Source organism: Ovis canadensis, chromosome 3 (assembly GCF_042477335.2).
Source record: "Ovis canadensis isolate MfBH-ARS-UI-01 breed Bighorn chromosome 3, ARS-UI_OviCan_v2, whole genome shotgun sequence".
Taxonomy (NCBI): domain Eukaryota; kingdom Metazoa; phylum Chordata; class Mammalia; order Artiodactyla; family Bovidae; genus Ovis; species Ovis canadensis.
In genome coordinates, this window is record NC_091247.1 from 228,661,176 (window position 1) to 228,683,125 (window position 21,950).

The 21,950-nt window shown below is 57.2% G+C and overlaps 1 long non-coding RNA gene across 1 annotated transcript; it reads left to right on the plus strand.

The window, feature by feature from the left end:
* Positions 1-13,113: 13,113 nt before the first annotated feature.
* LOC138436179 (uncharacterized) lies at positions 13,114-19,544 on the plus strand. The gene is made up of 3 exons (XR_011255367.1): positions 13,114-13,262; positions 14,018-14,116; positions 17,898-19,544. It is a non-coding gene; the product is annotated as an uncharacterized lncRNA (long non-coding RNA).
* The last annotated feature ends 2,406 nt before the right edge of the window (positions 19,545-21,950 follow it).

Sequence of the window (21,950 nt, forward strand, 5' to 3'; positions counted from 1 at the left end):
GTATCGCAGCGCTGCCCTGAAGAGTAATCAGGAGATCAACTCTGGATATTCACTGGAAGGACTGATGCTGAAGCTGAAGCTCCAGTACTTTGGCCACCTGATGCGAAGAGCTGACTCATTTGAAAAGACCCTGATGCTGGGAAAGATTGAGGGCAGGAGGAGGAGGAGGCGGCAGAAGATGAGACAGTTGGGTGGCATCACCAACTCAATGGACATGAATTTGAGCAAACTCTGGGAGACAGTGGAGGACAGAGAAGCCTGGTTTGCTGCAGTCCATGGGGTCGCAAGGAGTTGGATGCGACTGAGCAGCTGAGCAACGACAACAGCGTGAAGAGCTATGGCAGGAACCAGCCGGTGGGCAGGGACTCAGAAACCCAGCCCAGCCGTGGGACCTCTGCCTGGGGCCTCCCTGGACTGGGCCCCTTCTGCCCTCTTCAGTCACTACATAGGGTCCTTGAATGCCATGTGTCAGCTCGTACAGTCCTGCAGCCAGAGGGGCGCCGAGAGAGGATGTAGGCCCCCCTGCCCCCACCCTCACCTCCGTGGGGGAGGCCCCAGCATCAAGTGCGAAACACTGGTGGGGCCCCCAGGGACCGCCTCCCCCTCACTCGGTAGACCACAGGCCAGGCCAGGGTCTCCTAGTGGCTGTTAGGGGTGGTGTTGTGACCCCTGAAATCCACACGCTGTGGCACTAGCCCCCCCAGGGCCTCAGAATGTGCGTGTGTGTGGAGCTAGACTCTTGATGGAGGTGATTAAGGTGAAATGTGGCCTGTGGACCCCCATCCAGCGTGACTGGTGGCTTCAGCAGGGGGAGAGCTGGACACCGAGAGCAGGCATGCTGGTGCCCAGAGGGTCAAACACAAGAGGCCCCGCTTGCAAGCCCCCGGGAGAGGCCTCAGAGCAACCAAGCCTTGTTGGCGCCTTGACCTCGGACTTGCAGGCTCTCTGAACCGGAACTGGGGAAATAAACTTTTATTGTTTAAGCCACCCAGTCTGTGGCATCTTGCAGCCCTGGCAAAGCCCTCCTGTGGCCCTCCACGCCAGGGAGCTGTCCTCCTCGGTTTGGGGAGGGGCCTGGCCAAGGCAGGAGCCCCATGCTTAAACTGGGGAGAAAGTATCAAAATAAAGTTTCCAGAAGACGGGCTTCCTGCGGTTGAGCTGCATGGTGAGAGGGCTGGGCTGGGGGTCAGGCCCCCGCTAAGGGCTGTGGGCCTGTGACTCAGCACAGCACTGGTCAATGGGAAGAAGGAGGCGGCTTCACCTCCAGAGCCGCTGGCAGCCCTCCCCCCACCCCTCCTGTGCCTCAGGTCTTGATGGGCTCCTCAGAGCTGGCTGCACAGTCACGGAAGGGGCAGCATGGCCCTCTGCTCAGGAAGTGCCCTCGGCCCGCTGGCGGGCCTTCCAGCCACCTCGCTGCTCACCTGTCCCATGTGGGACCCTGGGCGGAGGCCCTTCCCACCCGTCTGCCCATTTTTCCCCCGGCTGCCTCCTCCAACGTGGCTGAATCAGTGGGGAGCTCTGCTGGGGCCTCCTCTGGGCTGCCCGTGCCTGGCCCTTTCCGCCTGCAGCTCTGCAGGGCACACTCGCTGGCCTGCTGTGTGCATGGCTGGCCGGTCTTCTGCGGGGCTTCCGTGAGCCCTGGCAGCCCGCTGGGCCAGAGGGCAAGGGCTCAGCCTGGCAGCCTGCAGCCCTGGCCTGCCAGGCCCCATCACCTGCCCTGTCCCATGTCCCCGCTGCCAGCTTGGCCTGCTGCCTGGTGGCCCATCTGCCCTGCAGCCTGTGGCGGCCAGCTTGTCTGGGCTGGACACCACGGCCAGCACTGGCCAGCGCCCCCTGGACTGCACTGTGCCTGCCCAGGTCACCTCACTCGTGGGATGTTTGGTCTGTGAGGCATTGTCTGGGCCCACAAGCATCCTGCCCACCAGCTCATTCCTGCCCAACGCCCACTGGCTTCTGCCCACTGAGCCCTGGCCACCTGTGGGGACCTGGCACCATCAGCATCTTCCAGCACCACCCGTTCCATGACCTCTGACCGACTTCCTCTCTGTCCTGGGAGCCCTTGGCTGTGTGGACAGCGACAGCTGCCTGCTTATCTTCCCAGGCTTCCTTCCCATGAAGTCAGCACCTCACTTGACATCAGAACCCCACGGGGTGGGGAGGGAACACCTGTCCCAGCTGCACCTGCTCCCAGCAAGGCCGCCCTGCGCCTGTGCCCTCCGTCCTGGAGGGAGAGCTTCTAACTGCTGCAGGTCAAGGTTGACTGCCTGGAGGAAACATCCAGGAGAGAGTAAGCTGGTAAGTTACAAAAATGCACATTCCCATGTTGCTCCTGTGGGGGCTTCTCAGGTGGCCCTGGTGGTAAAGAACCCACCTGCCAACGCAGGAGCTGCAAGAGACGCAGGTTCAGTTCCCGGGTGGGGAAGATCCCCTGGAGGAGGGCACGGCAACCGCACCCCAGTATTCTTGCCTGGAGAATCCCGTGGACAGAGGAGCCCACAGGGTCGCACAGAGTTGCACGCGACTGAATGACTTGGCATGCACGCCTGTTGCTCTTGCAACACAAACAACAACCTCTGCAAGTGGGAGTCATTAGCCCCATTTTACACACGGAAAGACAGGCCGCAAAACTAACCTTGCCTGCTCACATTCTACAGAGAGGTAACCATCCGGCTGGGAGCCCCAGGGCCACGCCGGCGTAGGAGACTCTGGAATGTGAGAACAAGGGCACTCCAGGGCAGCCTGTGCCCCAGCGGGTCCCACCCTGGGCACCCCAGCAGGACCACCCCGGGGGCACGCAGCAGGTCCTGCCTGACCTGCTGTTTCGGACCCTCATCCGGACTCCCAGAGGGCGAACTGCAGAGGCTGTCCGTCTACCCAGGAAAGCCCCGAGATTGGGCTGGCCTGGAGGGTGGCCCTCAGGGATGGGGACCTCAGGGTTGGTGGTCAAGGGCTGACCTGAGCTGGAAGGGCCGGTCGAGGGGTGGGGTAGCCGAGGATAACTCCGCAGTGGCCAAGGATCAAGGCTGCTCACACCCCTGGGCAGCGTGGGGAGTAGCGTGCCAGGGGAGGGCTCAAAGGCCAGGATGGGGTTCAGTCTGGGCCCCACGGGCCCCCAGGCCTGCTCGGGTGAGCCATCTGGGTCGGGTACTGACAGGGTGCATCTCAGCCCTCATCTCATCTCCAGGGTGAGGCTGCCCTGCACAGGAGGGGATGGTCTCAGCGGGATCAGGGCCAGGGTTACCCAGCAGTCAGGGGTGGAACATGGACTGACATGCAGCGCGGTGGAAGCCCAGAAGGTGCTCTCAGACAGTCTGGCCACATTCTGGGTTTCTCTGCCAGTGGGGAACAGGCCCAGAGGCCCTGAGAGTGGGTCTGCCTTGTCAGAGGTGGTGTTTGCGCTGCAGTAGGCTGTTCTGGAGAAAAGACCAGCTTCCTCGGGGGGTAGAGTCCTGGACTCTGGGGAGACTCCCCCTCCCCATCTCTGCAGCTGGAGGAAAGCCTGCTGGCTGGCTGGGGTCCTTACAGGCAGGGTGCGCTCAGTGAGGGTGGTGGGAGGCCTCCCCCAGGTCTGCAGAGAGTCCGCTTCTGATTTCCGCAGCCTGATCTTGACTCCTGCGTGTGTGTGGTGGGGGCGCTGCTACAATATCCAGCCTTGGGGGCTCGGGGGAGGAGGACCCTGGGAGGTTCCCGGCCAGGTGACATCTACGGCCCAGCAAGCAGCCAGGCCGGCGGAGTGGCCTTGATCGGGTGGAGTGGACTGGGGTGGGGAACACAGGACCTGGCTCCCAGGGCTGCTGGAGACGCGGCGGAGGCGGTGGCACACGGGACAGCCACCCACTGTGATCTCAGCCTGGTAGAGAGAGGCTGGACAGCTCACCTGGATAGATGTCGTATTTGTCTTTTTCTATCCAAGCTCTGTAAAAAATTAGAGGAAATTGCAAAGATGTGGGGAAGGATGATCTGAGTGAGCCACACAGTAGGGGAGGGCAACGGTGAGGTCCATGAGCTGGGAGGAGTAGGCGGGTGGGCCTGGGGACAGGAGGCAGGGGACAGCGTTGGGTTTGGAGCCTGTGCACCCTGTCGGGGGAGGGTGGGGCAGAAAACCTGCTTCACATAAACCCTGGAAAATGTAAGTAAGGCCTTTCGGAGGAAAGACAATCTTAAGATGAAGAATAAAACACAATCTGGGTTTAGCCCAGGAGTTCTGAAGCACAGACAAAGCATCTACTATTGAGTCCAAAACCAACCAAACAAAAAACAGGTGGGGAGAGAAGACGGAGGATCAGAAACAACACTGAATCGCCAGGGCTCCCTAGAGAATGGTTGGAATCAGTGGGACCGAGACAAACCCGGCTAGACATCGCCGCGCAGCGGCAGCTGGCCAGAGGACACCATGCGTGGAAGGCCAGGCAGTAAGGAGGCCAGAACAAAGGCGAGCTGGAGAGCTGCGCGCACGCAGGGTCTGTGTGAGGCAGGAGCTGGGATGCCAGGGCGGAGGGGGCGTGAGTGGTGAACTCAGCGCGAGGCTCAGACCAGGGACCGCGGGCCACTGTGCTCCGCCTCCTCAACAGACGGGGACACTGAGGCCAGAGACGGGCAGCAACCTCTGAAAAGTCCAGGTAAGCAGCCACCCCCCCCCGACTCAGGCTCACTGAGCCCTACTGTGTGCCAGGCCCTGGCAGGTACAGGGACCCAACCCAGGAGCAGGCTCTTGCAGGGCCTTCTGTGGGCCCAAGAGAAGGATCACAGATGAAGGTCCTAACAGGATAATGCATTTCACTACTTGCAGAACAGCCCAGGAAATGCGCCTGCAATGCAGGAGATGCGGGTTGAATCTTTGGGAGGAGGAAATGGCAACTTGCTCCAGTATTCTCGCCTAGGAAACCCCATGGACGGAGGAACCTTGCAGGCTCCAGTCCACAGGGTCGCGAAGAGCTGGCCACGACCGAGAGACCAGTAACAACAAGAAACAGAGGGAAGCCACAAAGTCCTGCAGTGGCAGCGATGCCGCCTTTATTCAGAGCCTGCTCTGTGTCAGTCGGGACCCGGTTCATGGCCTCCCCTGGAGATAAAGCTAATTGTGCCCATTTTACAGATGAGGGGCCTGAGGCTCAGTGGGATGTGAGTGCTGCCTCATCTGAGCTAAGACATAGGCATGGCCTCTTTCTATAGACGGACTCCTGCATCAGCCACCAAAATGCTGTAACATCTGTTTGTGTTAGGGAAACATCCAAAAAAATCCTCAGGCAACCAAACAAAAAGATACACAAGAACCCTTTAAACTCTTTCTCAGATGCTACGAAATCTCAGAGCGTTGTCTGCGTGGCCAGGACGAGAGGCAGCTGTCCTCACGAGGGTCATTTGCTTGCCAAGCTGCCATTCAGAGTGAAGATGATGAGGGACGTGGGCAGACAGTCTGGGTTTAGGGAAATGTCCAAGTCTTGCATCTTATCTGCAGGACTCCTTGCAGGAAACCACTGTGGTTTTAGGAACTGAGAGCCACAGTTTCGTCCAGACCTGTCAGAAGGGTCAACACACCTGGGAAGGAGAGGGAATCCAGAGAGCATCCTGGACACGTTCCTCTTCCAGCTCCCACTCAGCGGCCAAAGGGACCCTTTCCAAATGGAAATCCAGGTTTCTTCTGAATTCTGTCCGTCTCCTCTCAGGGCCCAGCTGCTTCTCTGCTCTTGACTCGGCTTCTGGTCGGCGGAGGTTACTGGACCTGCGTCGGCTGGTGGCCGCAGCTGCTGGAGTAAAGGGCGGGGCTGAGCTGTGAGGAGTCGTGAGGGCGGATGGGCAGAGGCTGGGGGGCGAGCCAGGCGGGGGCCTTGTCTTCATGTTTGTGTCCCTGGTGCCCATACAGCACCTGGCAAACGCTGTCTCAGTCGCTCAGTCGTGTCTGACTCTTCGCCATCCCATGGACCGTAGCCCACCAGGCTCCTCTGTCCATGGAATTTTCCAGGCAAGAATACTGGATCGGGTTGCCATTTCCTCCTCCAGGGGGTCTTCTTGACTCAGGGGTAGAACTCGGGCCTCTTGTATCTCCTCCACTGGCAGGTGGACGCTTTGCCACTGAGTCGCCTGGGAAGCCCCGGCAAGCTCTATACTTTCAATAAGTATTTGTTTAGTGGTTGAGTGAATGAAAATACAAGCACAGGAAAGTCAATGGAGCAATTTCAACTTGAGGCAAATTTGAGTTTACATCAGGGGTTGTATACAGAAACAGTGGCTGGGGCAAACGGTGGGGCGTGGTGGGGACTGAGGCACGCCAGACTCGCCTTCCTGTTGACAGGTGACAGGGCCCTTCAGCTCCTGTGAAACGTGGACTCTTGCTGTCAGATTGCTGGTGTTTTCAAGAGAAGCCAGAAATGCACATTGTGTGTCTGTGTGTGTGTGTATGTGTCTGTGTGTGTGTGTGTGTAAAACCTTATGGTTTTTAAATATTGACTACTAACTCCAGTCCAAAATATAAAACCTTTGGCAGGACAGCAAAGCCTGGATGCAGGCCAGAGGCTTTCAGAGACCAGCCCATTTGTGATGTCTCACTGGAAACCACAGAAGTGAAGCTAGATTTTAAAAGTCATTATTCAACAATCGAGATTGAGGAGTACATAGCAGCAGTCAGTAGGTATATACACTCCCAGCAGCAGAGAGAAAACCGCACAGGAAGGGTTTCTAGAGAGGAAAGGACAAAAAAAACATTCAGGAAAGCACTCCATGCAAACGGATTCAGCCTGGACAAGAGCCAGAGCCCAAGGGAGCCTTGGTGGCCATGCCAGAGGCCCTGGCTCAGTCACAGGTGTGGGCAGACGCCACGTGGGAGCCAGGGCCCCAGGTGGGAGGAGGGGACGGGTAGGGAGGGAGAGTCCGGGTTAAGCAGAGCATGGAGGTAACATGCTCCTGCCCCGCACGTAAGTGAAGGATTGCTGTGACTGTCTAGCCACCGGCCACTGCAGCCCTGCCCCCCACACTGAGCCTCCAGAGGGGATTCAGGATGGAGAAGAGGTCGATAAGACGCAGGTCAATGTTGTGACTTCCGTGAGCGCAGACTCTCACATCTTTCCCATCATAGGAAACTGCTCAATTCATGAACTTAAGGTGTCTGGTTTTCTTTAATCAGCATTCATCTTTTGATGTTTGACTACTTGGTTTTTTTGTTTTTGTGTTTGGTGCAAAAACTCCTTCCTAACTTCTTCGGAACAGTCCCTCAGAGCTGAGAGGCTGCCTTCTAGACTTAAGTCCTCACTGTGTGTGTGTGTGTGTGTGTGTGTGTGTGTGTGTGTGCCCGCGCGAGCACTCAGTTGTTGAGTCAACTCTTTGCGACCCCACAGACTATAGCCCACCAGGCTCCTCCGTCTGTGACGTTTCCCAGGCAAGGACAGTGGAGTGGGTTGCCATTTCCTCCTCCAGGGGATCTTCCCAACCCAGAGACTGAACCCACCTCTCCTGCATTCTCCTGCAGTGGTGGGCAGGTTCTTTCCTGCGTTCTCCTGCAGTGGCAAGCAGGTTCTTTGTCACAAGCCCCAGATCAGACATCTTAAGGAATTCAGCTCTTTTCTACGTATGGGAAGATGAGAGAGTCTGGGCTCATGGAAATCAGCCCTTAGATACGCATCTTAACTATGTGGCCAGCGTCTGACCAGGACAGTCTTTCTCGTCCTGAACCCCCTCAGGGTGCTCTGTGGGCGGGGGCAGCTGCAGTGGGTGTTGGGCTGATGAACACCGCATTCTTTCTTTACTGAAATGCAGGAGACTTCTCTGTCCACACCTCCCACCCCGCAGGGTCACTTCCTCCCCTTTCCTGCCCACACCCTTAGGCAAACACTAGTCTGTTTTCTGTCTCTATGAATTTGCTTGTTCTGGATACTCCCTATAAATGAAATCACATAATATAGGTGGCCTTTTGTGACTGGCTTCTCTCACCTTTCGTGATGTTTTCAAGATTCATCATGTGGTAGTCTGTGTCAATACTGCATTCTGTTTTATAGGCAAATAATATTCCGTGGTATGAATAGCCCACATTTTGTTTATTCATCAGCTGATGGACATTTGGGATGTTTCCACTCTTTCACTGGCAATGAACTGTGGTGCCGTGAGCATTCGTGGACAAGTTTTTACGTGAATATGCTGTCACTTCTCTTGGGCACACGCCTAGGCGTGGAATTACTGGGTCACACGGTAACTCTGTGCCTAACTGTTGAGGAGCCTGCCAGACTTTTCCACCACAGCTGCACCATTTTATCCTCGGCAGCAGGGCGCAAGGCTTCCAGCCTCTGCATGTCCTTGTCAGCACTTGCTGCCGCCGGCGTTTTTGATTACAGCCACCTGAGAAGTGGACTATTTCTTGCCAAATCGGCAAACAAAGGACGTCCCCGTCACCAGCGATTGCAGTGCTCCAACAGGAGCTGGTAGCCTTGAGCACACTCAGGAAGGAAAGAATACCTGCCGTCCAGCAGCTGCCAGACTGCAGCCACTCCCAAAGGTGAGCCCTGAGGAAAGTCAGGGAAAAGCACTATGCTGGCCCCAGAGAGTGAGGAATGCTTTCAGGGACCCCAGGCTCCTGCACCTTCCCATACACAGAAAAGCGCCAAGTTCCTTGACTTGGGATACCTGGCTTTCTTTGATTGACAATCATCTTTTGATGTTCAAGCTACCTGCCCTCTGTTGTAAAACTTTTATTTAACCTGGGCCCCCCTCTCCTCTCTCTCAGGGTCACTGGAGATGCTTCCTCCCGAACTTGAAGTTCTAAAGAGTCCCACCAAATAAAACATAGCTCTCAACTTTAGGGCTGTGAACGTTATTATAGTCAACACATGCCAGTGGGTGTGAAGGAATACCTCCTTGGGGGTCAGGCTGGCTTTATTAGTAACAAAGCTGACAGTTTCATCTGTTTGACTTCCGGGTCTTGTCTCTCACGTGGTTCAGAATATGGGAAGATGTTACCAACTAGCCCCTGAATCCCATCACGGCCTCTGTGCCCCCTTGGGTTCAGGAGAGACCCCTCCTTGGGGGCTGTTGTCCCCAGGGTAGACTCCTGCCTCAGCACCTGGAAATGTGGGTCCACTCATGCCTTTTTCTTCTCCTCTTGGATGAACTCCTCCCAGGCAGGAATGCAGTTCAGTTGCCCAATTGCTTGGGCAATAAATCCCTGGGCTTTCCAGTGCTGTGATTGATTGGTGACACCTGCCATCGTCCACGGCAGGGGAGAGTGCTGTGATTGATTGGTGATGTCTGCCATTGTCCATGGCAGGGGCAGGGCAGCACAACACACGTGGGAAGTGCGGTGAGTCAGATTCCCAGGAAGCTCAGCTCCAGGGTCTGACACTGGGCTCTATAGAAAGCTTTTCACAAGACCAGAGTCATCCTGGCAGGACTGAGATCTGAAACAGCCACCACATGAAGAGTCACGGGCTACATGATCTCACACATATGCTGACATTTCCCCAGAGAAGATTTACAAATGGCCAGTGAAGTGCTGGAAATATAGCCAGTATCATCAGTCCTCAGGGAAAAGTAAATCAAACCCACAGTGAAACACCATGGTCATTTTGGCTCAGAGACCTGGGTTCGATCCCCGGATTGGGAAGATCCCCTGGAGAAAGGAAATGCTGCTGCTGCTGCTAAGTCACTTCAGTCGTGTCCGACTCTGTGCGACCCCATAGACAGCAGCCCACCAGGCTCCCCTGTCCCTGGGATTCTCCAGGTAAGAACACTGGAGAGGGTTGCCATTTCCTTCTCCAATGGATGAAAGGAAAAGTGAAAGTGAAGTTGCTCAGTCCGACTCTTAGCGACCCCATGGACTGCAGCCCACCAGGCTCCTCCACCCATGGGATTTTCCAGGCAAGAGTACTGGAGTGGCTTGCCATTGCCTTCTCCAGGGAAAGGCTACCTATTCCAGTATTCTGGCCTGGAGAATTTCATTGACTGTATAGTCCATGGGGCTGCAAAGAGTCAGACATGACTGAGTGACTTTCACTTTCATACATATCTTTACGTCTGCTAGGAAGCTATAATTAAAAAATGGAAAGTACCAAGTGTTGGTTGGGCTATGGAGAAACTGGAACCCCATACACCGTTGCTGGGGATGTGAAATGGGGTAGCCACTGTTGAAAACAGTTTGGCTGTGCCTCAACAAGTTAAACATAGAGGATCACATAATTTTCATATGATTCAGCAATTATGCGAAAGCAGGAACCAGGGACTTTCCTGGTAGTCCAGCAGTTAAGACTCCGTGCTCCCAGTGCAGAGGGCCTGGGTTTGATTCCTGGTCAGGGAACTAGTCAAACCAGTCAATCCTACATAAATCAACCCTGGCTATTCACTGGAAGGACTGATGCTGAAGCTGAAGCTCCATGATGTGGGACACGTGATGCGAAGAGCTGACTCATTGGCAAAAACCCTGCCTGATGCTGGGGAAGATTAAGGGCAGGAGGAGAAGGGGACAACAGAGGATGAGATGGTTGGATGGCATCACCGCCTCAATGGACATGAGTTTGAGCAACCTCGGGACAGAGGATCCTGGCGTGCTGCAGCCCATGGGGTCGCAAAGAGCTGGACATGACTCAGCAACTGAAGAGCAACAGTAAGAAGGAGCTGGATCCCACGTGCCGTGACTGCGAGCCTGCATGCTACAGCTGACAGATTCTGTGTGCCGCAACGAAGGACCTGGCCCAGCCAAATGGATAGTACTTTAAAAGAGGAAAGTAGGGACTCAGATACTTGCACACTCAATCACAGTAGCCAAAAGGTGGAGATAACCCAAAGGTACATCAGTAGGTAGATGGGCACACAGAATGTGGTGTGTCCACTAGACGGAATACCACCCAGTGTGAAAAGAATGACACGCTGATGCAACGTGGGTGCACTTTGAAAGCATGCTGAGTGAGAAAAGCCAGGCACCGCGGACAGCGTGTTGTGTGACCCACTGACGCGAAATGTCCAGAAGGCCAATCCAGAGAACGGGTCGCGGTTGGCGGGGGCTGAGGAAGGGAGGATGGGGCCTCATCGCTGCTGGGTTCAGGTTTCTTTAGGGGAAAGCGCTCTGGGACTAGATAGAGGTGAGTTGCCCAACGTTGTGAACGTCCTAAATGTCACTGAGTTGTACACTAGTTTTTCTGGCCGTGTTGTGTGGCACGTGGCATCTTAGTTCCCTGACCTGGCGTTGAACCTTGCCCTCTCCTTTAGGAGTGTGAAGCCGTAACCCCTGGACTGCCAGAGAAGTCCCAGAATCCTATACTTTTAAGTGGTTAAGACGATGAATGTTGCGCTGTGCATGCTTGACTCCAGTTAGAGCTGATTCCTCCTACACCTGTCCACACAGGAGAGTAGGGTGTCCCCAGGGCGGCAGCAGAGCTGGAGACAGGTGGATTCAGGTCAAGGTGGTCAAAAGGCAGAAAGGACAGACATGGTGATCGACGGGATGCGGGGGTGGGGACAGAAAGCGAAGGGTCTGGGCTGACTGCACCCTGTGCCTGGGTGGCCGGGCGCCTGTCCCGTGGGTGGGGAGACACAGGAGGAGCAGTCTGGACACGGCGATCTCCGTGGGGCTTCGGCAGGCAGCAGTGTGCGTGGGTCCGGGCTGGAGGTCACGTCCAGACTCCTTGTGCACAGATGGGAGTGGGTCCTGCCGGAGCAAGAGCGGACAGGAGTAGAATCAGGGACAATCCTAGGGTACCCGACTGCAGCCCGCATTGCAGCAGGAGCCCCTTCCCCTCTCAGAAGGCTCGCTGCTGGGTGAGGGCTTGTGTGGTCACTGAGCACATTTGAGGGGCGCTTTGGAGAGGAGCCCCTGAAGGAAATTGAGATGGCCCGACTTGAGGGGGGATGGGAGGGGAGCCCGCAGAGGGTGGACTGGGCTCATGGAACCCCAGCGCCACCTGCCCGCTCTGACATTTGCACACACGTGTCTCCAGGGTGATGAGAGTGAAGTGGCCGGGAGCTCGGGGTTCAGATCCGCCGCTCTGCCCTGGAGGAGCTAGGAAGCCTGGGTGGGTTTCTGCACCTCGGCACTGACGCTGGGCGGGTCATTCCAGGTCATTCTCCGCGGTGGGGCCACCCTGTGCACTGTAGCACGTTCAGCGTCTCTGGCATTCTACGCGCCCGAGGCCTGGAGCCGCCCCGGGTGTGACAATCAAAGATGTCCAGACTTTTGCTGAACGTCGCCTCTGTAGAGAGCGCTGCCTTAGATAAAGCACTTCCCTCGGGGCTTCGGTTTCCTCCTCTGCAGCCCTAACGCCCGCCTCCTGGGATGCAGTGAGGTTCAGACAATTTCATAACCAGAGTAGGTGGTGCATCGTAAGGACTCCGTGTCTGTTAGTAAGAGGAGGTGCGACGCGGCAGGCCCAGCGTGGGAACCCAGCAGTTGCCACTTCGAGAAGGGTTGGCGAGGCCCTGGGTTTGTGAGGCTGGCTTCAGGGCAGGCGATGAGGAGCCCAAGGTGGCCCTTGGAGAAAGCTTCAGGAACCTCTTCTGAACATCGTCGCTGCTGACGCCTGTGCCCTGGGCCGTCACACACTCGAGAGGCCCTAGCCTGGCTCTGCAGCAAGCCGGAGGTGGTGAGGGGGTGGGGGAGTGCCCGCCCTGGGTCAGCTGTGAGCGGCTGGCCCCGGTCGTGAGCTGTGAGGCTGAGAGGAGTGGGCTTTATGACTTCTAGGGGCCCCCTAGAAGTGCCTGTCTCCACTCTGAGCAGCCTGCCCCCAGCTCAGCCAGGAACTTGCCCCATGGAGCAGGCTCCCGGAATCCTCTGTTCCTGGGGACCCGCCCCCCTGCCCCCCGGCTGGCCTGCAATGCCCTGGTTTTGACCCTCGAAGCCCCACGTCCGGGCGAATCTCTCCTTTCTGGGCGGGTGGCCACCTGGGCAGCCCCAGTCCAGGGACATGCAGCGAGGCCCGGGCCGCAGAGCTCGCCAGCTGGGATCCCCGAAGGCGGCCCGGTTGGGTCACCTCATTAGGTCTGGAGCAGAAATAGAACCGGCAGCATCAATTAGCAGCTGCTCGTGCACAGGGGCCAGCAAATCCATGGCGCCTCCCTGAGGACAGCCGCTGCAGGGTCATGGAAAATTCCACATGCAGGCTTCCTCCCTGCAGGGCGGGGCAGCAAGGACGCCCCGACCCTGGGAACGCTGAGGCTTCACCTCTTGCCTGTCCACAGGCCGGGGTTGCGGAGGGCCTTTCGGGGTAGGGGAGGCAGGACTGCGGAGACCCTGCTTCCATCAGCAGGGGGCGAAATGGGGGGGATTTTGATGTTCGTTCCACACTCTCCGGGTGAGTCCGCTGGGGGGATGCGGTGAGTCCTGCCTTGCCCTGTCCTGTCCAGAATCTGGGGTCCAGGCTCTGCACACGCTCTGCACCTGGGCCCCAGGGGGCCCCCTGCTCACCGCCCTGCCCCAGAGGCTGGCTGAGGAGCAGATGCCTGGACGGGGCCTGGCACACAGCTGGTACCGGGTCACTGCCGCCGGGAGCCAGTTCCTGCCTTTCCGACCTTGTGGGGACCCACGGCAGCTGGTGTGGGCAGACACCCCTGGCTAACGGCTGAGGACCTGCTCTGCTCCAAGCTGCTGTGCTGGCCGGCCAGGGGACCCGGGGCCATTGCTGTGTTGCTCCAGCCCACTGTCCCTGTCCGTCCTCCCCCGCTGCTCCTCCTGAGTGGAGGAGGGACAGCAGGACAGCAGAGAGAGCTCAAGCGGGGCTGTCAGAGATGCTGGGGCGGAGTCCAGCTCAAACTGAGGCGTGGCGCTGGTTTCTGGGCCCCAGTCGCCCATCCACAAAGTGAGGGTGCAGAGTGAGGACTCTGAGGCGCCCCCACCCCCGGCTCTGACAGTCCAGGGCTCCCAGGCGCGTTCCCGGCCCCGGGCGCCGGGCCCTGGTCTGCCATCATCTCTGCCCTCTGTGCTCCGTGGCCTCCCTGAGTGCGGCGCGAGGGGCCGCGCGGAGGCCAGGTGCACAGGGCTGGCTTTGCCTCCTGCTTGCACGTCGGCAGAAGATCCGCCCCTTAACTGCCCTCTTCCTCTTCCAACAAGGAAACAGGCTGAAGCTGGCACACGCGTCACAGCGCGAATTCAGATCCGCAGGAAGACGTGTAAAGGAGGGCCCTTTCCAGGGGCCCCTCTCCCACGGGGGTGAGTGGCCTGCAAGTCTGGGCTAACTGGTTTCCGCCCCCATCACAACTGCCACCCCCCCTCACCCCCCACCAATCCCCACTCCCCAGGCGGGGCAGGGATTCCCCAAGAGCCTGGCCTGCTCGAGGACAGTCAGTCTGGTTGCAGTTGAAAGCGAGGGCTTCAGGGTTGTGTAAACTGACTTCTCTGGTGTTCACAGAGCACCTCCTAAGTGCTAGAGCCCACCTCCCCCAGGTCCCCAAATTGATCAGAATCCCTGACGTTGGGGGATGCTTGCGTCTCATCAAGGCAATTTCTCACGTGTTGCTTCCTTCGATCTGTTCAGGAACCTGTGCGGTCGTTCTGCCCATTTTACAGATGGGGAAGGGGAGGCCCAGAGAGGGACTGGGGCATGGCCAGGTGATACAGGTGATACTCGAGGGCGCCCGGGAGATGAGGGGAGAGTGGCGAGGGGAGCTCTGGGCTCCTGCTGGGAGTTGAGTCCTGGTGTCCTGCATGGCCGGGTCCCTTCCAGGGCCCGGGGCCAGGGCTGGGGAGGCAGGTGCCGCCTCTGTGGGTCGTTAGTGTGAGGAAGTGCGGATTCCTCAGCTGGGGGAAGTGCGCCTCTCTCCTCCCAGCTTCTGAACGCTTGGATTCCTCCTCCGTTCTGTGGGTGTGGTGACTCAGACCCATCTGGGCTCCCACAGGCCACGGGCTGGACGCCTGGCTGGGGGACTCTGGGTGTGGCTGAGGCTGGCAGCCGTGGAGGAGCGTCTGGGGTCAGTGGCTGACAGCGGTGACCGAGGAAATGAGGAAGCAGGGGAGGGGGCCGGGCGGGGGAGGGCTGCACTCCACCAGGCTCCACGGTGCTGGCCTTGGCTGAAAGCCCAGAGCGGCGAGGCTGGGATGCTGGGATGCTGGATGAATGAACCAGGACCCAGCAGGGCGCCCCCCCTCCTCCTAGCCCTCCTTCACTCCACCCCCACTCCACCCCCTGTGCCTTCCCCCTCTCCCCTCCAGCTCCCTCCCTCTTGCTTTGATCTTAAGAAGAACCCAGGGAGACACGCAGGGTGGTGATTATGACCCCATTTTACAGATGGGGAAGGTGAGGCCAGAGAGGGCTGGGACTTGCTCAGGCATCCCCCTGTCCCACCACCACCTCCTGCCCCAGTGGAAAAGCTTCTCCTAGACTCGACGCTGATAATGATAAACTCTGTGGCCTGAGTGGGGAACAAGAGCTCTGCCTTCAAGCAGATCCTGCCACTGCCAAGACCCACCCGAGCCGAGCTGAGGTGAGGGTCCAGAAAGAGATGACAGGGTTCCAAGCCTTACGCAGCCCACCTGGGACGGGGTCCTACCAGAAAGCCCCAAGACCCCTAAGCCAGAGTGACGCGGGAGGACTGGGAGCTGGTATGCAGAGACACCCGCCTCACAGACTCACAAATTCGAGCCCAGGGGTCAGAGAGGAGGCTCTGCAGGCAGCACCTGGGGCCCCGGGAGCTGCCAGGCCCACCAGTTGAGAGGGAGCCTGGCCTCGTAGACTCTGGCCGGAGTCCCCTCTCTGTCTGCCTTGGTGGGCCTGGGCTCCTGCCCTGTTGGCCTCCCCCCACCGCTGCCCCCCCCCCCCCCCCCCCCCCCCCGCACACGGCCTGATGTTCAAGGCCAGGGCAGGAGTGTGTCCAGTCTTGGGCTCAGGGGCGCAGAGCAGGCCGCTGGATTTGGGGGTGCCTGGAGGGCTTTGGCAAGGGCCCTGAGACGCCGTCCAGGCGTCTCACTTCAAACACAGGGTGTGTTCCTGCCAACCAGGCCGCACCCCAAGCAGCCTCAGGGGCTTGTTGATTCCGCCCACCTCATGCCCGCCTGCCCGGTGGCCCGAATCTTTGCTTCGCTCTGCGCCATCTAGAGATGGCTGGAAGGTGCTGCAGGGAGGAGACAGGCCTCCAACAGAGGCTCTGTGCTTCCCTGGGTCTGGGAAGCATGTGCGGGCTGGGGGCCCTGGTGGTAGGGGGTAGGGGGGTGGGGCGTGGAAACAAGGAGAGAGGAGAAGGACCCAGCCTGCTCCGCTTGAGGAGGCGTCCCGGAATTCTTGCACCGAGGCTGCCTGGGCTGGCCCCGGGGCTCCTCTCCTCCAGTCTGCCCTGGGCCATGCGGTGAAGAAGGGGCTGAAGTGGGCAGAAGGCCCTTGGGGGGTGCCCTCGGGTCGCTTCACAGCAACCATGCCCTGGGGATGCCTTCTGATCCATCACTGGGAAGTCCCCTGCCCCAGAAGTGCTGGTCCCCGCCCACTGCGATGTCCCTGTGGGAGCTGGCTGGGCAGCCATGGTCCTCTTCTGGAAGAACCAGGTCGTCCAGAAAGCGGGCGGACGACGAGGAACGGCCGGTGCAGACCCCACAAGGCATCCCTGGGCCTCGGGCCTTGTTGCTCCAATTGCAGACTGGGCGGATTAAGACTTGATCCTGGGATTTTAATTTTGTTTCTGGTGTCTGGATGTAAGGGACCAAACGTCATGCCCGGGGGTGTCCTGCTCCCTGCACGGGAGTGTCTCCTGTCCGTCCTGGCAGGCCTCCTGTCCTTCTGTCTCCCCTCCCCCACGTATCTGGTCAGATCGAAGTTTCCAGGGTGTAAAGTTCACCCCAACGTTAGAGCCTGGAGGCAAACATATCAGCCCACCAGCCTCCCCCAGCTTCCACCTTCTCAGGGCTCCCAGAAGGAGAACCGCACAGGGCATTGGCCTTTGCAAACGACATCGAAGAAAAAACTCCCACAGCCGTCAATTCAAGCAGCAAATGTTCTGAGCAGCCGCAAGAGCAAGGCTGGGCTCAGACACTGCTCAGGGAACAGTGTCCATACTGAGCCTCTTCAGGGAGATAGTGAGGAACCCTGGGTGTGAAAGAAAGCTGAACGCTGAAGAACTGATGCTTTTGAACTGTGGTGTTGGAGAAGACTCTTGAGAGTCCCTCAGACTGCAAGGAGATCCAACCAGTGCATCCTAAAGGAAATCAGTCCTGGGTGTTCATTGGAAGGACTGATGCTGAAGCTGCAACTCCAATCATCTGATTTGAAGAACTGACTCATTTAAAAGACCATGATGCTGGGAAACATTGAGGACGGGAGGAGAAGGGGATGACAGAGGATGAGATGGTTGGATGGCATCACTGACTCAATGGACATGAGTTTGGGTGAACTCCAGGAGTTGGTGATGGACAGGGAGGCCTGGCATGCTGCAGTCCATGGGGTCACCAAGAGTCGAATACGATTGAGTGATTGAACTGAACCGGGTGTGAGCTGGAGCGCTCCCATTGGCCAAAGAGGACACAGCAGGCAGCAGGTGGACGAGGCATTTTGCAGATACCTGTTTTTGGCTAGAAAGCATTATGTAGAAATAAAGAGCAGTTTATAGCAGGGGTCTTCCTACTTCATTTTCCCTATCAGTAAAAAAAAAAAAAAAAAGAATAGAAATCCCAGTGTGTGCATGCTGACTTATAAACACCTATGCATGGACCTCCATTAGTTCATATGCGAGGGCTTCCCAGGTGGCGCTACTGGTAAAGAACCCACCTGCCAAAGCGGGAGACATAAGAGATGCAGGTTCGATCCCTGGGCCAGGAAGACCCCCTGGAGGAGGAAATGGCCACCTACTCCAGTATTCTTGCCTGGAAAAGCCTATGGACAGAGGAGCCTGGTGGGCTACATCCAGGAGGCTACAGAGTCGGACACGACTGAGCCCACGCGTGATGCGTGGGCCTCTATTAGTCCATATGCTAAATAGTAGCAACATTCAATCTGCTTTTTTTTTTTCAGCTGCAAGAGAAACGGACAGGGAAGTTCGGCTCTCTTCGCCCCCACACCCACTGCATCCCTGTGGTTTCGGGTTCCGGGACTAAGTCTGACTCGTCCCAGGCTGAGACCGTCCAGGATGGCGTCATGCTCTCCTCCTAGCCGGGCGGTCGCTGTTCCCAGGGCTGCCGCTGCAGGCATGGCGGACGTCCGTGCAGCACTGGGGGAGAGCAGGGGCTCTGTGACCTCCGGACTCAGGGTGTTGAAAGCTGTCGCCGCTGTTTTTCTGTCTTTTCACCTGCCGGCCCACCCTCCCCGCACAGCAGAGAAGACAGCCCCCAGCCTTTCTGAGCTCTGACAGCTTCTGCCATGAGAAAGAGGCCTGTGATCTGCTCCCATCTCAGAGCCGTCCTGGGGAAGGGATATGTCGACCCAGGTCAGGTCAGATGCCCACTGCTGCCCCGCAGGGCTATGGCCAGGGAGCAGGGGCTTAAGAGGGCAGGGCAATGCAGAGAGACACTTGTATGTGGGGACAAGGGCCCCCGGAGCAGGGATGCTGGGTGGTCTCGGGGGGCCTTTTCCACTGCCAGAGGGCCATTTTAAGTCACGTCACTCTCTTTCCTAAAGTCCACTGGTAATTCCTGCTCTTCAACAGCCAAGGCTCCCATGATCTTAGCCTTCTTACTTCGTTTACATCAAAAAAGTTCTCACCTTCTTTTATGAATGAAAAAAAGAGAAAGACAAACTCTCAGAACTAACGAGATTATCTCATGGGGTGAAGGGGACTGCATCCGAGCCAAAAAATACCCAAATCCCACTTACGTAAAACACGCAGAGACCCAGCAAGGCGAGGGAAAGACTCTTCCGAGACACCATAAAACTTCCCTGAAGCTCATAAAAGGTATGGCTAGAACCAGGTAGGAGGGAGTTTTCTTGGTGTAAAGTTGGGTGAGTAATTCACGGAAAGGAAAGCCTCTCTGAAAGATATTTCTGAGTCTCTTAAAATACAAAATAGTTCCAAACAAACAACTCGCTGTGGCCCCTCCACCAGCAACCCCGGTAGCATTTGGGGGCCTTCCTGCCGTGGATATCATGCGGTCAACCGCCCCACCCACGCCCCACTTCGTACTGGGTACGGAGTTTGGGGGTGGCTGACTGCAAGCCTTGCTGCAGAGATGGGCCCTGACTGGCCTAAGCCAGCCAGAGTGAGGCCACCCGCCCTTACTAAGTGCTGGCCTACAGGAGAGCAGGCACCCAAGTCTCAACTGGGCGGGGCAGAGCTCTCACTTCCCTGGCTGTGAACAAGGGTGCCGGTAGACGTGCCCGCTGCTGGCAGCCAAGTTGTGACGATGAGGGAAGTCAGCCTGAGACCCAAGGCTGCCCACAGAGTGGGGACAGGATCCAGACCACCGCAGAGAAACGGATTTGCAGCCTGGATTGCGTGGTGTCAATAGCCTTTCTCGTACCTGGACTTTTCTAGGCACTGAACCAATCAATCCTCTTTAGCGTTTCCATCAGCTGAATTATGTTTTCTTCATCTGGAAGCATCTTAGCTGATTCAGTGACCTTCTAGAATTTTCCTCCTGGGTCTACACGCTAAACTTCTCCCAACAGATGTTGTAACCTGCCTCTTACACTTAACAATAAATTGTCAACCTTGTTAAAAAAAAAGATGGATTTTTGACAGTTGCACAGTCACACTGGTTGTCTCAGAATTCATTTGACTCGTTTCATTTGGAGCGGGGCATTTAGATTGCTTCCAGCTTTTTGCCATTTTCGATAATTAACAGAGAGCCTGTATAAATCTTCACTCGTTTGTCCAGCTATTCCCTTTGGATAAATCCCGAGGAGAGCAGCCGGAGCATCACAGCCTAGGTGTCCTCACCGGGCTTTTCCTGCATCTTATCGAATGTACTTCACCAGCGGGACAGCTACGTACGCTCCACCAACACCTCTTCCTGACACTGTTACCGACACCGTCCTTGTCCGCCTTTGGTGGCCTGTTGATTAGTAGTATTTATTTTTTCTTATAAAATTACTAAAAGTCCTGTTTCCATCTGTTCACTCACCACTTGTGTCTCCTCTTTGAATATGTCCTTTGCTGTCTGTATTTGAAACATAGACTCAGTTATAGAATCAGACTGTCTCCTCCTGGGTCTCTCACTTCCTCATTTGTAAGATTTAGCATCGTGTGAACACATGTTAACACCGTGTCAGACAGGGCATACGTTTTGTCCAATTAAAAAATACTGTAAACAATGGAGCATGTTTAGGTTGTCAAATTGGTTTTCGTCAGATGGCCGCTGCCAGAGGTGGGCTGGTGCAGGGGAGGTGTTGAGGTTCCTCCTCTCCCTGGCCAGCTGCCTAGGGTCACGCTCACTGAACAGGCTGGTGTGGCATTTCCAGGCCTCAGGATTGCTTTGGGGGCAGCAGCTGATCCACGCGGGCCAGCAGAGGCGCCCTCTGACCCCATGGCAGGAGGCACACGGGTACACCATGAATCTGCTTACCCGTCGCTGGAGGCGGCGACTGTTTATCCTTCACGGTGCTTGGTTACAATTGTGTTAAATGAAAGGGAACTGGTTAGGGGTTTTCTGTTTAGTCGCTCAGTACTGTCTGACTCTGCGACCCCATGGACTGTAGCCCGCCAGGCCCCTCTGTCCATGGGATTTTCCAACCCATGGGAGTGGGTTGCCATTTCCTCCTCCAGGGGATCTTTCTGACCCAGGGATCAAATTCATGTCTCCTGTGGTTACCTCATCTCAATTTTGGGGAACAGCTTAAGTTTTGCTTTTAATTGTCAGATGAGTAAGCAAGAAGTGACCCAGGTCACGTTAGCCTTGCCTGTCTTGGAAAATAAGCTAAATTAAGCTTTGCGTGTGTGACTAAACTGTTTTTGTCTGCTCGGGGCATTTTCAAGTCTGGTCTTTGTGTGTGATCTGCACGCATGTCCCGTGTGTGGGTCTGTGAGTGCCTGATGCATCCACGGGAGACCCTGTGCAGCCTTGCAGTCGCCCGGGGGTCCACTTCACAGCCCAGAAGGGGGTGGAAGTGAGCCCATGGCCACCAGACCCCTGGTCCTACAACATGTTCCCACCACCCAGGGGCTGTGTCCCAACGGAAAATGAAGCCCTGGGCACTGGCCTTTGGAGTGTGGTGTCCGCGCTGCGTGGGAGCTCTGACCTGTGAAGTGGCCTGGATTCCAGAGTGGGAACGCTTCCAGAAAAAGACACAGGCAGAGTCCACTGCAATTCCAGCTGCGTCTGCTGCCTGCTCACTTTGGGCACGTTGTGCCAGAGACGAGCAGGCAAGGAAAGGGGTCTCCCCCAGACCACTGCCGGAGGGGATGCTCCTGTGTGGCGGGGGCAGTGAGGATGCATTTGGCACCTATAGGGACCACTGGGATGTCTCTCTGCCTTTAATGGCAGGTGGGCAAATGGAGCAGCTGTGGCCTGAAAGGGAGCCCTCGGCCACCAGTGGCTCCGAATGAAGCCTCCAGGGTGAGTTGGTCACCCAACAGGTGGTCGACCTAGATCAGCAGAGGTGCTTCTGGGGGAGGGTGGAATCTACAGCGGGTGACTTGGGGGGACAGGACAGTGGCTGCCGTGGCTCCAGGATCATGTCAACCTTCCTCTTGGAAGCTTTTCCAGAAAAGGGACCAACTGGAATCCTGGAGCCATCGTCCTAGATGGCGAACTTCTGTGGGGCGAGCAGATCTGAGCAGCGCAAAGGGCGAGCTGGGCGGGCTTGAGAGCATCACAGCGCCCAGATTCCCCGAGGGCCCGGGCTCTCCCTCCCCTCGGTCAGGGGCAGCATGGCTGCTGATGGCTGGGGGCTAAGACCCTTCTTGAGAGCCGCCCTCGGCAGAAGGCGTTTGGGGGCAGCCCCCTCTCAGCAAGGCTCCACCTGCTCCTCTCAATTCAGACATCTCCGGGGGCCTTCCTTTGGGGTTGGCCCAGGCGCCACTGCAGCCCCTCCCAGTTCAACTTCTCCCCAACAAGCCACCTGCATGCAAATATGTCTCACCACCTGCTTGCTGGGGAACCCAACCTGTGTCACACATTTAGCTACCCCCAA